Source organism: Entelurus aequoreus, linkage group LG20 (assembly GCF_033978785.1).
Source record: "Entelurus aequoreus isolate RoL-2023_Sb linkage group LG20, RoL_Eaeq_v1.1, whole genome shotgun sequence".
NCBI classification, from domain to species: Eukaryota; Metazoa; Chordata; class Actinopteri; order Syngnathiformes; family Syngnathidae; genus Entelurus; species Entelurus aequoreus.
Window position 1 is genome coordinate 12,779,382 of NC_084750.1, and position 14,782 is coordinate 12,794,163.

At 33.6% G+C, this 14,782-nt stretch overlaps 1 pseudogene; it reads left to right on the forward strand.

Annotated features, from left to right (window-relative positions):
• Positions 1 to 14,782, forward strand: part of LOC133636395 (asparagine synthetase [glutamine-hydrolyzing]-like) — a 256,169-nt pseudogene that overhangs the window by 6,740 nt on the left and 234,647 nt on the right.

The following is a 14,782-nucleotide window of genomic DNA, read 5'->3' on the forward strand; positions in this document are numbered from 1 at the left end:
GTGTCCTTGGGCAAGACACTTTACCCACATGCTCCCAGTGCCACCCACACTGGTTTAAATGTAACTTAGATATTGGGTTTCACAATGTAAAGCTCTTTGAGTCACTTGAGAAAAAGCGCTATATAAATGTAATTCACTTCACTTCACTTCACCATTAATGCTTAAAGGTACATACAGCTTTTGGAGCAACATATGTTGCCATCCAAGCAACGTTATCATGGACGCCCCTGCTTATTTCAGCAAGACAATGCCAAGCCACGTGTTACAACAGCGTGGCTTCATAGTAAAAGAGTGCGGGTACTAGACTGGCCTGCCTGTAGTCCAGACATTGAAAATGTGTGATGCAATATGAAGGCTAAAATATGAGAAGGGAGACTGTTGAACAACTTAAGCTGTACATCAAGCAAGAATGTGAAAGAATTCCTCTTCAAAAATGTGTCTCCTCAGTTCCCAAACCTTTACTGAGTGTTGTTAAAAGGAAAGGCCATGTAACACACTGGTAAAAATGCCTTTTTTACAATGTGTTGCTGCCATTAAATTCTCAGTTAATGGTTATTTGCAAAAAAAAAAAAGAAGTTTCTCAGTGTGAACATGAAATATCTTGTCTTTGCAGTCTATTCAATTGAATATAAGTTGAAAAGGATTTGTTGTATTCTCTTTTTATTTACCATTTACACAACGTGACAACTTCACTGATGTTTGGTTTTGTATTTCATCACCAGCATTGTGTGGACATTTCTAATAATAGAGCAAATGATGATGAAAGAGCAAATAGTAAAGAAATGCTTTTAATAAGCGAGTACATGTGCTTATGTTCAAGGTGCCGTTCTTGTGTCCTCTGGAAGGACACGTCTACCTGAAGATGCAGTGTGACGTTGGATGCAACGTGGAGGAAAAAGGCTTCCTGGTGAGTGCAAGCCATTTATTTGATAAAAGTTGCAGAAGGTGACATATGATACAAGACTTGGAACATGCGGTATATTAGCAGTATCACTTTAAGAGGACAGATGTAACAAATAATTGCTATATTGGTTAGACCTTGTAAAAACACAGCAAATAAGATGATTGGCGTTCAGGCTGTCAATCATGCCTCTCATGTGCGCACATGTACTCGTAAGAGATGCTTGAGAATTGGGATCGAAATGACGTAAAAATGCGAGTGAAATCATACGCTTTTGTAACGAGACCTTATGTTGATGTTTGGAGCTAACATGGTTGTAGGATCTTATGCTGCATCTTTAAAATGAACACAATAGATCAGGAATTTTACATGTCCACACTTTTTTTTTTTACTTTAACTTTATTGTACATGTCCAAACTTTACTTATACTCTCATTTACATGTCCAAACTTTTTAAAACTTAATTCTACATGTCCAAACTTCATTTATACTTTATTGCATTTTATTGTATTGTCCTTGTCCAATTAAAAAAAAAAAATATTTAACTTTATTTTACATGTCTAAACTTTATTTATACTTTATTGAACAAGTCCAAACTTTATTTATACTTTTTATTTTACATGGCCAAACTTTTTTAAAACTTTTATTTAACTTTATTTTACATGTTCTAACTTTATTTATACTTTATTTTACGTGTCTAAACTTTTTTTATACTTTTATTTAACTTTATTTTACATGTTCTAACTTTATTTATACTTTAATGTACGTGTCTAAACTTTTTTTAAACTTTATTTATACCTTATTTTATTTAGTCATATTTTCCATATCTAAACATTTTATTTTAACTTTATTTTACATGTCCAAACTTTTTTAAACTTTATTCTACATTTCCAAACTTCATTTATACTTTTTATTTTACATTTCCAAACTTTTTAAAAAACTTTTTAAAAGTTTTAAAAGTATTTTGTGTTTAAACTTTTTATTTACTTTATTTTACATGTCTTAACTTTATTTACACTTTATTGTACAAGTCCAAACTTTATTCATACTTTATTTTACATGTCCAAACTTTTTTTAAACTTTATTTTACATGTTCTAACTTTATTTATACTTTATTTTACTTGTCTAAAAAAATTTTCAACTTGATTTTACATGTCTTAACTTTATTTATTCTTTATTTTATTTAGTCATATTTTCCATATCCAAACATTTTATTTTAACTTTATTTTACATGTCCAAACTTAATTTATACTTTTTATTTCACATTTCCAAACTTTTTAAAAAACTTTTATTTAACTATATTTTACATGTTCTAACTTTATTTATACTTTATTTTACATGTCTAAACTTTTTTTTAAACTTTATTTATACTTTATTTTATTTAGTCATATTTTCCATGTCTAAACATTTTTAATTTTAACTTTATTTTAAATATCCAAACTTTTCAAAACTGTATTCTACAAGTCCAAACTTTATTTATACTTATTTATTTTAGTTTACAATTCCAAACTTATTTTTAGTTCATTTGACTTTATTCTATATGACCATCCTTTTTTTTTTTTTTAACTTAATTTAACTTGTATTTTATTTTACATGTTCTAACTATTTTACTTGTCCAAACTTTTTCTTAAAAACTTTATTTTACATGTCCAAAGTTAGAATGGAGGCAAGTTTGATACAATTTGTATAATAAAGATGATAAAAACAATCAATGTGCCTGGAAAAAAAACATCGACACCTCAGCTTTGTGTTCTTGCTGACAAAACTAATTGCTGTCATAGCTAATAGAATATCTCATTAATAATTCATATTTTTGCCAAGGGTCAGTAAAAATTGGCCCTTTTTGCTACAGTTTGGAGACAACAGCCCAGTTTCACATTCTGAGCATAAGTAAAGGAATGTGCTTTAAATGAATCCACAATATTACAGTTATTTGCAATTTGACATGAATTGTTGCATTTCCAGATGACAGTGTGAAATTAATATCACCAACAACGTCATGTTTGGAAGATGAATTAAATGAAGCATGTGCACTTGATGCAAAAGTGCACTGGAAACTGAATCTTGAAAATGCATGAGCACATCTCCAACTAACTATTTTTATTACATCAAGTCATTTACTGTAAATTCTGCTAATGTTTATCTCAGACTTCATTTCTCTTGCATTGACTCATTAATGCTCTTTTGTTCTTTTTGCAGACAATGTTTGAGGACGTTAGCGGTTTTGGAGCCTGGCACAGAAGATGGTGCGTCTTGTCAGGGTACTGCATCTCCTACTGGACGTACCCCGATGATGAAAGGCGCAAGGTAAACAAATATAATAATCATAATAATAATAACCCATAATACCCCGATGATGAAATGCACAAGGTAAACAAACCCTTTACTCTATAATAATCATAGTAATAATAATAACCCATAATACCCCAATGATGAAATGCACAAGGTAAACAAACCCTTTACTCTATAATAATCATAATAATAATAATAATAACCCATAATACCCCGGTGATGAAATACACAAGTTAAACAATGCAAAATGTACTCAAAATTACAATGTAAGAAAAATCCTAATTTAACATGCTGGTTTACAAAAAGTATTGTAGTTGATTTAAAGTATACTTGTTGTTTGCAATAAATATTCATGTGTACTTGTTGTATACAAGAAGTAATGTGGTTGTTTTATAGTATACTTCTTTACAAAAAGTAATGTGGTTGTTTTAAAGTATACTTGTTTATGAAAAATATTGCAGTTGTTTTTAAGTACAGTATACTTGTTTACAAAAAGTAATGTGGTTGTTTTAAAGTATACTTGTTTATGAAAAATATTGCAGTTGTTTTGAAGTACAGTATACTTGTTTACAAAAAGTAATGTGGTTGTTTTAAAGTATACTTGTCGTCTACAAAAAGTATTGTAGTTGTTTTAAAGTATACTTGTTAATGAAAATGTTGTAGTTGTTTTAAAGTATACGTGTTGTTTTCTATAAATATTTACATTGTTTTTTAAGTACACTTGTTGCATACAAAAAGTAATGTAATTGTTTTGAAGTATACTTGTTTACAAAAAGTAATGTAGTTGTTTTAAAGTATACTTGTCGTCTACAAAAAGTATTGTAGTTGTTTTAAGGCAGGGGTCACCAACGCGATGCCCGCGGGCACCAGGTAGCCCGTAAGGACCAGATGAGTAGCCCGCTGGCCTGTTCTAAAAATAGCTCAAATAGCAGCACTTACCAGTGAGCTGCCTCGATTTTCAAAATGTTATTTATTTACTAGCAAGCTGGTCTCGCTTTGCCCGACATTTTTAATTCTAAGAGAGACAAAACTCAAATAGAATTTGAAAATCCAAGAAAATATTTTAAAGACTTGGTCTTCACTTGTTTAAATAAATTCATTTATTTTTTTACTTTGCTTCTTATAACTTTCAGAAAAACAATTTTAGAGAAAAAATACAACCTTAAAAATGATATAGGATTTTTAAACACATATACCTTTTTACCTTTTAAATTTCTTCCTCTTCTTTCCTAACAATTTAAATCAATGTTCAAGTAAAAAAAATTTTTTATTGTAGAGAATAATACATTTTAATTTAATTCTTCATTTTAGCTTCTGTTTTTTCAACGAAGAATATTTGTGAAATATTTCTTCAAATTTATTATGATTAAAATTCAGAAAATCTGTAGAATCAAATTTAAATCTTATTTCAAAGTCTTTTGAATTTCTTTTAAAATTTTTGTTCTGGAAAATCTAGAAGAAATAATGATTTGTCTTTGTTAGAAATATAGCTTGGTCCAATTTGTTATATATTCTAACAAAGTGCAGATTGGATTTTAAACTATTTAAAAAATGTCATCAAAATTCTAAAATTAATCTTAATCAGGAAAAATTACTAATGATGTTCCATAAATTATTTTTTTTATTTTTTCAAAAAGATTTGAATTTGCTAGTTTTTCTCTTCTTTTTTTCGGTTGAATTTTGAATTTTAAAGAGTCGAAATTGAAGATAAACTATGTTTCAAAATTTAATTGTCATTTTTTTCGTGTTTTCTCCTCTTTTAAACCGTTCAATTAAGTGTAAATATCATTAATTATTAATAATAACATAGAGTTAAAGGTAAATTGATCAAATTGGCTATTTCTGGCAATTTATTTAAGTGTGTATCAAACTGGTAGCCCTTCGCATTAATCACTACCCAAGAAGTAGCTCTTGCTTTCAAAAAGGTTGGTGACCCCTGTTTTAAGGTATACTTGTTTGCTTCAAAACAAGCACATTACTTGTTGTAAACAAGTATACTTTAAAACAACTACAATACTTTTTGTAAACAAGTATACTTTAAAACAACGTAAATATTTTTCATAAACAATTATACTTTAAAACAACTCCAATACTTTTTGTATATTTTAAAAGTGTACTTGTTGTTCACAAGAAGTATTGTAGTTTTAAAATATACAAGAAGTATTGTAGTTGTTTTCAAGTATACTTGTTGTTCACAAGAAGTATTGTTGTTGTTTTACAGTGTACTTGTTGTTAAGAAGTATTGTAGTTTTAATATATACAAGAAGTATTGTAGTTGTTTTAAAATATACAAGACGTATTGTAGTTGTTTTCAAGTATACTTGTTGTTCACAAGAAGTATTGTAGTTGTTTTATAGTATACTTGTTGTTCACAAGAAGTATTGTAGTTGTTTTAAAGTATACTTGTTGTTCACAAGAAGTATTGTAGTTGTTTTAAAATATACCAGAAGTATTGTAGTTGTTTTAAAATGTATAAGAAGTATTGTAGTTGTTTTCAAGTATAATAATTGTTTACAAGAAGTATTGTTGTTGTTTTATAGTATACTTGTTGTTAAGAAGTATTGTAGTTGTTTTAAAGTATACTTGTTGTTTACAAAGAGTATTGTAGTTGTATTAAAGTATACTTGTTGTTTACAAAGAGTATTGTAGTTGTTTTAAAGTATGCTTGTTTACTTCAAAACAACTACATTGTTTTAAAGTATACTTGTTAACAACCACATTACTTTTTGTAAACAAGTATACATTAAAACAACTACAATATTTTTCATAAACAAGTATACTTTAAAACAACCACATTACTTTTTGGTAAACATTATTGTAGTTGTTTGAAACAACTACAATACTTCCTGCATATTTTAAAACTACAATACTTCTTGTGAACAACAAGTATACTTTAAAACAACTACAATACTTTTTGTATATTTTAAAAGTATACTTGTTGTTCACAAGAAGTAGTGTAGTTGTTTTCAAGTATACTTGTTGTTCACAAGAAGTATTGTAGTTGTTTTAAAGTATACTTGTTGTTCACAAGAAGTATTGTCGTTGTTTTAAAATATACAATAAGTATTGTAGTTGTTTTCAAGTATACTTGTCGTTCACAAGAAGTATTGTAGTTGTTTTAAAGTATACTTGTTGTTCACAAGAAGTATTGTAGTTGTTTTAAAGTATACTTGTTCACAAGAAGTATTGTAGTTGTTTTAAAATATACAAGAAGTATTGTAGTTGTTTTAAAGTATACTTCTTGTTAAGAAGAAGTATTGTAGTAGTTTTAAAATATACAAGAAGTATTGTAGTTGTTTTAAAGTATACTTCTTGTTAAGAAGAAGTATTGTAGTAGTTTTAAAATATACAAGAAGTATTGTAGTTGTTTTAAAGTATACTGCTTGGTTTTGTTTTTCAGGTTTACATGGAAGTGAATACACTTTCATTATTATTATTATTATCATCAATATAATGAATGTTGAAGAGCATTCAAGGCAAGGCAAGGCAAGGCAAGGCAAGGCAACTTTATTTGTATAGCGCTTTTCATACACAAGGCAGACTCAAAGTGCATCACAGACAACAAAGTGAAATGAAAGAAAATAAAAGCAAAATTAAAATGCAGACAATAAAAATAAAAACAGTGCAGACGTTAAAAGTTAAAAGATTAAAAGATTTAGCTGAAAGCTAAGGTGAACATAAAAGTCTTCAGTCTAGTTTTAAAAGTAGTCAGAGTTGGGGAGAGTCTGACATCTTCAGGAAGTTTATTCCAGCTATTTGTTGCATAGTGACTGAATGATGCTCTCCCTTGATTTGACTTTACTCTTGGAACCGCTAACAGATTGGTCTCAGAAGATCTTAGTGATCTAGAGGGCTTATATAGTGGGAGCATATCAGTGATATACTAGACCATGTAGTGATTTATATGTGAGCAGGAGGATTTTGAAATCAATTCTTTGATGTACAGGGAGCCAATGTAAAGATTTAAGAATTGCTGTAATGTGCTCACATTTTTTGGTCTTTGTTAGAACTCTAGCAGCAGCGTTCTGAACAAGCTGTAGCTGCCCGACAGTTTTTTTGGGAAGACCTGCAAGGAGACCATTACAATAGTCTAGCCTACTGGTAATAAAGGCATGTACAAGTTTTTCTAAGTCTTGAGCTGACATGAGCCCTCTAAGTCTTTTTACATTTTTGAGGTGATAGTAGGCCGATTTTGTTACTGATTTGATGTGACTGTCGAAATGTAAATCAGAATCTAAAATAACCCCAAGATTTCTGGCTTTATTTGAGGTTTTCAGGGACAGTGATTGAAGGTGTTGGACGACTTTAAACCTTTCTTTTTTAGCACCAAAAACAATTATCTCAGTTTTATCTTCATTTAGTTGTAGGAAATTTTGGCACATCCAGTGTTTGACTTGCTCAATGCACTGGCACAGAAGATCTATGGGGCGATAGTCATTTGGTGATAGCGCTACATAGATTTGGGTGTCATCGGCATAGCAATGATGGTCAATGTTATTATTTTGCATGATTTGTCCTAGTGGGAGCATATAGATGTTAAATAAAGTCGGCCCCAAGATTGAACCTTGGGGGACTCCACACGTTACGTTGGTTGCTTCTGATACAAAGTCACCAATGGAAACAAAATAGTTCCTATCTTGTAGATATGACTTGAACCAGCTTAAAACTGTGCCTGAGATCCCCACCCAGTTTTCCAACCTGTCCAAAAGTATTGAGTGGTCGCCAGTGTCAAATGCAGCACTGAGGTCCAAAAGCATTAGTACTGAAGTTTTGCCAGAGTCTGTGTTTAGACGGATGTCATTTATAACTTTAAGAAGGGCCGCCTCTGTGCTATGAAGAGGTCGAAATCCTGACTGGAAGTTGTTGTGGCAGCCAGTAGAAGCCAAGAAGTGATTTAGTTGTTGGAGGACAACTTTCTCAATTATTTTACTTATGTTAAAGTAAAAGTTAAAGTTAAAAGTAAAGTACCAATGATTGTCACACACACACTAGGTGTGGTGAAATTTGTCCACTGCATTTGACCCATCCCCTTGTTCACCCCCTGGGAGGTGAGGGGAGCAGTGGGCAGCAGCGGTGCCGCGCCCGGGAATCATTTTTGGTGATTTAACCCCCAATTCCAACCCTTGATGCTGAGTGCCAAGCAGGGAGGTAACGGGTCCCATTTTTTATAGTCTTTGGTATGACTCGGCCGGGGTTTGAACTCACAACCTACCGATCTCAGGGCGGACACTCTAACCACTAGGCCACTGAGTAGATGGTAGATTTGAAATTGGTCTGTAGTTGTTGATAACAGAGGCATCTAGGCTCTGCTTTTTTAGAAGAGGTTTAATGACTGCAGTTTTGAAAGCCTTCGGGAAATTGCCCGATTGAATAGAATTATTAACTATTTGCAAGACGTCTGTTGATAGGCAGTCAAAAACATTCTTAAAGGGAAACTTCGGTTTTTTTCAACCTGGGCCCTGTTTTCATAATTTTTTCTGTATATGTGAGTGCTGGATAAAACATTTTTTGAGGTCGCGCCAGTATTGAGCAGGGCAGGCAGCCTCCAGCCCAGCTAACGCTCGTACACAGGGCAACTGGCTGTCGTCAAAATTCGGCCTATAAACATGCATTTTTTTCACACTGACAGGCTCAGATAGTTACAATGAGTGTCCGACAACATACTAGAAAGGAGAAATTAACGTATGTCTCTACCTTTAGCTGGAGATCGCTGTTTGTTGTGAGCTGTGTCCAAATCTCACCACGCTACAAATCTCGTTCCGAAATCTCGCGATAACTCGCGACAAAACACCGGTGGAAAAACAGTTACCTGACTGAGGTGAAGAGAGATGACTGAAGTGATTTTCTGTTGGATTACCGAAGACTGTTATTTTAGTTTTATAGAAAAGTTTGTTTGTTTGTCAGTCATCTCTCTTCACCTCAGTCAGGTAACTGTTTTTCCACCGGTGTTTTGTCGCGAGTTATCGCGAGATTTCGGAACGAGATTTGTAGCGTGGTGAGATTTGGACACAGCTCACAACAAACAGCGATCTCCAGCTAAAGGTAGAGACATACGTTAATTTCTCCTTTCTAGTATGTTGTCGGACACTCATTGTAACTATCTGAGCCTGTCAGTGTGAAAAAAATGCATGTTTATAGGCCGAATTTTGACGAGAGCCAGTTGCCCTGTGTACGAGCGTTAGCTGGGCTGGAGGCTGCCTGCCCTGCTCAATACTGGCGCGACCTCAAAAAATGTTTTATCCAGCACTCACATATACAGAAAAAATTATGAAAACAGGGCCCAGGTTGAAAAAAACCGAAGTTTCCCTTTAAAGAAGTTGGTAGGTAAAACATCAAGGCAGCAGGTGGATGTCTTTAGAGCTGTCATTGTTTCCACTAGAGTTTTAGAGTCTATGGCATTAAAGCTTGCCATCATTGCTGTGTTACTTTTGCCTAAATGGGGTGGTGATCCAACTTTTTTACTTGAGATATTGATGGTGCGTCTGATGCCTTCAATTTTATCAGTATAAAAGAATGAAAGAAGCAAAAATACATTATGATCGTATTTTGTTCTGTACTAATAATTCTATTTTTTATTGTTATTCAACAATATTTCCCTAGCATTCAACACATATTTTCTTAGGATGATAAGAATAAAAGGAATATAATTTGTCACCATGCAAACATTCAGGACATTTATTTTTGTTCTTTAGTTTCCTGTACATTATTGAAAGTACAACATGTACTTGCTGTACTGCACATTGATGTCTTACAGGCCTTGATGTACTGCCAGACATGCAAATATCCTGTGTGCCATCTGTCTCTCATCACTAAACACACACACGCACACACACACATACCACGTATACATGGACTTAGCATTTCACACACATTCCTTTTTAAACATTTAAAAAAATGTAACTTTAAGTGTTTTATACAACTTTAAACATGTTTAAACGTGTTTTATACAACTTGTGTTCTATCAAGTGCCTAAGTGACATTAAGGAGTTGTTATTTGGGATGTCGCAATCTGATCTTGATATTGCATATCGATTTGATACCAGCAAAAAAACAAGTATGTGATATGTGCTTGCTTAAGATGTGTGATATCATGTGCGATACAAACAGTCCTGCAGCGTGTTTACTTGTGTATGATATCATGTGCGCTACAAGCAGTCCGATGGTGTGTTCCGTGTGTAGTACCGATTGGTATGTTTAGTGTGTAGTACTAATTATACTTTTCCGGTGAAGTCGTGATTGTACTTTTCATGCGAAGTAACGATGGTTCTTTTACAGTGTAGTACCGATGGTAATTTCCATGTATAGTACCGATGGTAGGTTTCGTGAGTAGTACCGATGGTAATTTCCATGTATAGTACCGATGGTAGGTTTTATGTGTAGTACCGATGGTAGGTTTCATGTGTAGTACCGATGGAAATTTCCATGTGTAGTACCGATGGTAGGTTTCATGTGTAGTATCGATGGTAATTTCCATGTATAGTACTGATGGTAGGTTTCATGTGTAGTACCGATGGTAGGTTTCATGTGTAGTACCGATGGTAGGTTTCATGTGTAGTACCGATGGTAATTTCCATGTGTAGTACCGATGGTAGGTTTCATGTGTAGTACCGATGGTACGTTTCGTGTGTAGTACAGATGGTAATTTCCATGTATAGTACCGATGGTAGGTTTCATGTGTAGTACCGATGGTAATTTCCATGTATAGTACTGATGGTAGGTTTCATGTGTAGTACCGATGGTAGGTTTCATGTGTAGTACCAATGGTACGTTTCGTGTGTAGTACCGATGGTACGTTTCGTGTGTAGTACCGATGGTACGTTCCATGTATAGTACCGATGGTAGGTTTCATGTGTAGTACCGATGGTAATTTCCATGTATAGTACCGATGGTAGGTTTTATGTGTAGTACCGATGGTAGGTTTTATGTGTAGTACCGATGGTAGGTTTCATGTGTAGTACCGATGGTAATTTCCATGTGTAGTATCGATGGTAGGTTTCATGTGTAGTACCGATGGTACGTTTCGTGTGTAGTACCGATGGTACGTTTCGTGTGTAGTACAGATGGTAGGTTTCATGTGTAGTACCGATGGTAATTTCCATGTATAGTACTGATGATAGGTTTCATGTGTAGTACCGATGGTAGGTTTCATGTGTAGTACCGATGGTAGGTTTCATGTGTAGTACCGATGGTAGGTTTCATGTGTAGTACCGATGGTATGTTTCGTGTGTAGTACCGATGGTACGTTTCGTGTGTAGTACCGATGGTATGTTTCGTGTGTAGTACCGATGGTACGTTTCATGTGTAATACCGATGGTACGTTTCGTGTGTAGTACCGATGGTAATTTCCATGTATAGTACCGATGGTAGGTTTCATGTGTAGTACCGATGGTAGGTTTCATGTGTAGTACCGATGGTAATTTCCATGTGTAGTACCAATGGTAGGTTTAATGTGTAGTACCAATGGTACGTTTCGTGTGTAGTACCAATGGTACGTTTCGTGTGTAGTACCGATGGTATGTTTCGTGTGTAGTACCGATGGTACGTTTCATGTGTAATACCGATGGTACGTTTCGTGTGTAGTACCGATGGTAATTTCCATGTATAGTACCGATGGTACGTTTCATGTGTAGTACCGATGGTAGGTTTCATGTGTAGTACTGATGGTACGTTTCGTGTGTAGTACTGATGGTATGTTTTGTGTGTAGTACCGATGGTACGTTTCATGTGTAGTACCGATGGTATGTTTCGTGTGTAGTACTGATGGTAGGTTTCATGTATAGTACAGATGGTAGGTTTCATGTGTAGTACCGATGGTATTAGGGCTGCAACAACTAATCGATTGAATCGATTAAAATCGATTATAAAAATAGTTGCCGATTAATTTAGTCATCGATTCGTTGGATCTATGCTATGCGCATGCGCAGAGGTTTTTTTTTTATTTTTTTTAAATAAACCTTTATTTATAAACTGCAACATGTACAAACAGCTGAGAAACAATAATCAAAATAAGTATGGTGCCAGTATGCTGTTTTTTTTCAATAAAATACTGGATAGGATAGAAATGTAGTTCGTCTCTTTTATCCGATTCTTATTCGATTAATCGAAGTAATAATCGACAGATTAATCGATTATCAAATTAATCGTTAGTTGCAGCACTAGATGGTATGTTTCGTGTGTAGTACCGATGGTACGTTTCATGTGTAGTACCGATGGTACGTTTCGTGTGTAGTACCGATGGTATGTTTCGTGTGTAGTACTGATGGTAGGTTTCATGTATAGTACAGATGGTAGGTTTCATGTGTAGTACCGATGGTATGTTTTTCGTGTGTAGTACCGATGGTAGGTTTCATGTGTAGTACCGATGGTAGGTTTCATGTATAGTACCGATGGTACGTTTCGTGTGTAGTACCGATGGTATGTTTCATGTGTAATACCGATAGTGTGTTTCGTGTGTAGTACCGATGGTGTGTTTCGTGTGTAGTACCGATGGTGTGTTTTGCGTGTAGTACCGATGGTGTGTTTCGTGTGTAGTACCGATGGTATGTTTTGTGTGTAGCACCGATGGTATGTTTCGTGTGTAGTACCGATGGTATGTTTTGTGTGTAGTACCGATGGTATGTTTTGTGTGTAGTACCGATGGTATGTTTCGTGTGTAGTACCGATGGTATGTTTCGTGTGTATTACAGATGGTATGTTTCGTGTGTAGTACCGATGGCATGTTTCGTGTGTAGTGCTGATGGTATGTTTCGTGTGTAGTGCCAATTATACTTTTCCAGTGAAGTCCTGATGGTACGTTTCATGTGTAGTACCGTTGGTTCTTTTCCAGTGTAGTACCGATGGTATGTTTCATGTGTAGTACCGATGGTAGGTTTCATGTGTAGTACCGATGGTAGGTTTCATATGTAGTCCTGATTGTACTTTTCATGTGAAGTACCGATGGTTATTTTCCAGTGTAGTACCGATGGTTCTTTTCCAGTGTAGTACCGATGGTACTCTTCATGTGTAGTACCGATGGTAGGTTTCATGTGTAGTACCGATGGTACGTTTCACGTGTAGTACCGATGGTAGGTTTCATGTGTAGTCCTGATTGTACTTTTCATGTGAAGTACCGATGGTTCTTTTCCAGTGTAGTACCGATGGTTCTTTTCCAGTGTAGTACCGATGGTAGGTTTCATGTGTAGTACCGATGCTACGTTTCGTGTGTAGTGCCGATGGTATGTTTCGTGTGTAGTGCCAATGATACTTTTCCAGTAAAGTACCAATGGTTCTTTTACAGTGTAGTACCGATGGTACTTTTCATGTGTGATGGCACTTTTACAGCGTAGTGCCAACGGTACTTTCCAGTGTAGTACAGATGATACTTTAATTGTACTTTTCCTGTGTAGTACACAGACGACTGATGCAAATGTTGTGCTGTGTCGTGCAGAAACTGGCTGAGTGCAGACACCAAAGCTGAGAGGAATTCATGGATGACGCACATCAATCAGGTTCTAGCAGATCTGCGCATGTGGCGACCAGATGCTTGTTATGCTGGCGTGTGACATTACTGTATATAATACCAAGGTATGCAATACTTGAATACACGCGCACACTCACAGAGTAAAAGTAGTGCTAATGTATACTTTATGAATATTATTGCAACTTGGTTTTCTCATATCACAAGTCATGTTTCCACTTCCTGCCTATAAAATGACATTGTTTACAGTCAAAATGTTACATATTTATTTCAATATTTCCACTTCATAAAATAGCAGCTTTGTTTTCCATTTTTCTTTTTGTGTTTTTTTAATAAACGAAACATGTTTCACTTAATGTTGACAATAAGAACATACTCACAAGACTTAAAGCAAACGACATGATGAACCATACTAATATTTCATACAGCTTTTGTACTTATTTACAGTATTTCCACTTGACTTTTAGTTTTATAAGTGGGAGGTATTTGGAGATTATACATATTTCTCGGTTGTTATAATCTGATTTGAAATGGTCTGTTAAAGCAGGATGTACGACTTTTTTTAAATGTACTTGAATAACTAAGAGCATTATTGAACATTTATACAATTTTCATGAATGCAATAGTTAGTTTATTCTTGCTAGCTTTTATCTGCATACCAAATGTACTGCTACTGCATTTTATTTATATATATATATATATATATATATATATATATATATATATATATATATATATATATATATATATACTACTGTACTATAATATATGTGTATATATATGTGTGTGTGTGTGTGTGTATATATATATATGTGTGTATGTATATATTTGTGTGTATGTATATATATATATATATATATGTGTATATATATATATATATATATATATATATATATAGTATATATATATATACACGTGTGTATGTATGTATATATATATATATACATACACATACATACATACATGTGTGTGTATATATATATATATATACACATGTATGTATGTATGTGTATATATATATATATATATATATATATATGTATGTATGTGTATATATATATATATATATATATGTATATATATATATATATATATGTATATATATGTATGTATGTATGTATGTATGTATGTATG